Consider the following 3,028-nt stretch of genomic DNA (forward strand, 5'->3'; position numbering starts at 1 on the left):
ACAATGCTCTTCCTCCAACATTTTTCCTTGCACACTCATAGTCCGTAGGTGAATTAGAAATTTTGTCTCCCCCCGTGTTCCTCTTTGGGAGTCTTCTAATCTTTTTCATCCGTGTGCCTAACTAACATAACCATTCCTCCTTTTTTCCTAGGCTGCACATAACCATTGGAGAAATTTTGAGGTCTAGAATGCCTCCTAAGGAATCTTATAAAATAATAGTGGAAATAATAAAATAGGATTATCTTACATCATCATATTTTAGAGGGAAAAAAGAAAAAACTTCTTTTCAACTCATATTTCAACTTATCTCCCTATGATTTTACTCAAATTTCGAGCGGGAGCACTTGTTGGATGAAAAAATTAATTTCTCATCAAAAGAGTACCCATGTTGCATACTTTCAATGGACCATGTTACACGAAAAATGATAAATACATGAAAAATGTGATTGCAATAACGTTTTTCATGTATTTCTCATTTTTCATGTAGCGGGGTCCATTTAAAGTATGCAACATGGGTACTCCTTGGATAAGGAATTAAATTTTGCATCCAACGAATGTTCCCACTCAAAATTTGAGTAAAAACGTAGGGAGATAAGTTGAAAATACTAGTTGAATATATATATATATATATATATATATAGATATATATATGCAACATGGGTACTCCTTGGATGAGGAATTAAATTTTGCATCCAACGAATGTTACCACTCAAAATTTGAGTAAAAACATAGGGAGATAAGTTGAAAATACTAGTTGAATATATATATATATATATATATATATATATATATACTTTTTTACTCCAAAAATGGGGAATCATCCCCCATGGTTGACATCATCATCTTGAATCCTATTGGTTCTTACAAAGTTTATTTTGGTTGTATATTTTTGTTTTGAGCCCCATTTTAGACCTCAAAAGTGCTCTATTCCCACTTCTCTTGCACAACACGACCATGCCAACTCCATTAAGTTTTGTCCTATTTGCTTGTTGTTAGAGGCTAGGGACATCTAGGCTAATCCTTGTCTTTGCAGTTAGATTTAATGCTTAGTCATATTATTTAATTGTCTCAACCAACCATGGCTGATGTATTTAATTTTTCTTATTTCCTCAAGCGATCTCCACCTTAAGTGAACCAGAATTTGTCCCATCTCTCAAACTTAGTGTAATTACAATTATTTATTGGGGGATAATTTCACTAGGATTTTTACATACCCCTCCCCCTTGGTGGAACACCGTCCTCAGTGTTTTGATCCCCCCCAAAAAATAGAACATGCTTAACTCAAGCATAATGATAGTGATCTTTATAATTGTAGATCATTTACATTCAACTTGCATGTCACACATTTGCTTACAATATAACGACTAAAAAGTTATATGATTAAGTACATTGGCCATCTTTCAATGGGTCTCATGAAATCCTCTGGTGCTTTGTTGCGCACTTTGATATCATTCCACTATCTTTATTCCTCTTACAACCAAGCTCACTTGCCCAATCTTCCCACATCCCAAGAAAAGAAGTCTTATAAGATTCATCATAGGGAAAATTGCAACAAATGTAACCATACATTCACAAAGATAATTCCCTACATTGTAGCTTGGGAGTATGATCATCCATCCTTTTGAAAGAATGGTCCCTAATGACAACCCGTGTTATCCTCATGGATACCATGGTGTTGTTTGCTTCCACTCTCAGAGCTTTCCCCAAGACCGAAGACATAGAAGGAAAAAAGGAAGAAGGGAAATAAAACATTCATCATAGTTTGTAAAATGATGCAAAATATAAATAATGTAGCATGGACATGCACCAACTAACAATAAAGAAAAAATTATATACTCAACATGAGCACAAATCAACAATTTTTTTTTATAACACACGCAATTAAAAAATAGTATGAAAACACCAAATTTATAGAAATGCTCAACAGTTGCAACCCAGTCCCCAACAATTTAGTTCAACTTCTGCACAATTATTTACATTTTTTTACATCGCTTCCCATGGAAATGGGATAATTATCCTACCACATTTAACCAACCCTCTCATTGGTGGAGGCTAAATGACCATCTTTCTTATGTTTCATAGTTTCATAAACTCTAGGCACATTCAGAGCCATGTCCTAAATTGTCCTAGCTTCCTTCACGTGATAAAACCTTCAGCCATCATTCTTGTGTTGTGGGAAATCCTTTCTCAAGTGATTCTCCCTACAAATCCAACACTTGAAGGGTCATTTTCCATAATTTTTGGGTTCTTCTCTTGCCACCTTAGTAGGTTAGTCTTCATTGGAAACATTCAATCTCTGGTAAGTCTCACCTTTGTTGGTGGTGAAACTTCTCGCCTTCTCCTCTAGTTCCTACTCTAGATTTAAGTGCTTTCTTCCTTTATGTTCAAATTTCCCCCTTGCCTTCAAATCAACCTTAAGCTCTGACCTGCATTTTGACTACTCATAACGGTTTTTTAGATTCCTGATCACATCATCCAATGTTTGAGGTTCTGGAATTTCAATTCGATCTTTGAATGATAGTGGTAACTTGGTATCCCATTTTCGGCTCATAATTTTTTTGGCTTTGCTATCATAATATTGGTCTAATAAATATTTATTACTAAATAATTCTCCAAATTCTCTCCAAGTCAACTCTTTTTCTCTTATTCCCTTGACATTCTTCAAATCTTCCCACCATATGTTTTCTTCCACTTTCAAACTATATGTGGATATATTTGTGTTGTAGCTTCTACAATTCCCCCTCCAAAATTTTCCTCATGCTTTGATTTTGGAGCCTTCCTTTGACCATAAGAACTATCTTTTTAACTTTCATTAAGTTTTATTCTTGTTTTACTAAGTGTCGCAATGACTCATTCTCTCATGTTAGGCTTGTGATGTCTTAACCATGTTTTCTTTCTAACAGCTACTGGGCACTCCTTGTTGACAGTCTATCCTTGTTGTAGGTAGTTGCACAACTTCTGAAGATAGACAAAGCACCTTTTGTGAAACAAGCTAAGTCTTGCATTGATGATATTAATTGCATGCCTC

Source organism: Pinus tabuliformis, chromosome 9 (assembly GCF_031772625.1).
Source record: "Pinus tabuliformis cultivar Carrire ecotype Pingquan chromosome 9, CPIR1, whole genome shotgun sequence".
NCBI classification, from domain to species: domain Eukaryota; kingdom Viridiplantae; phylum Streptophyta; class Pinopsida; order Pinales; family Pinaceae; genus Pinus; species Pinus tabuliformis.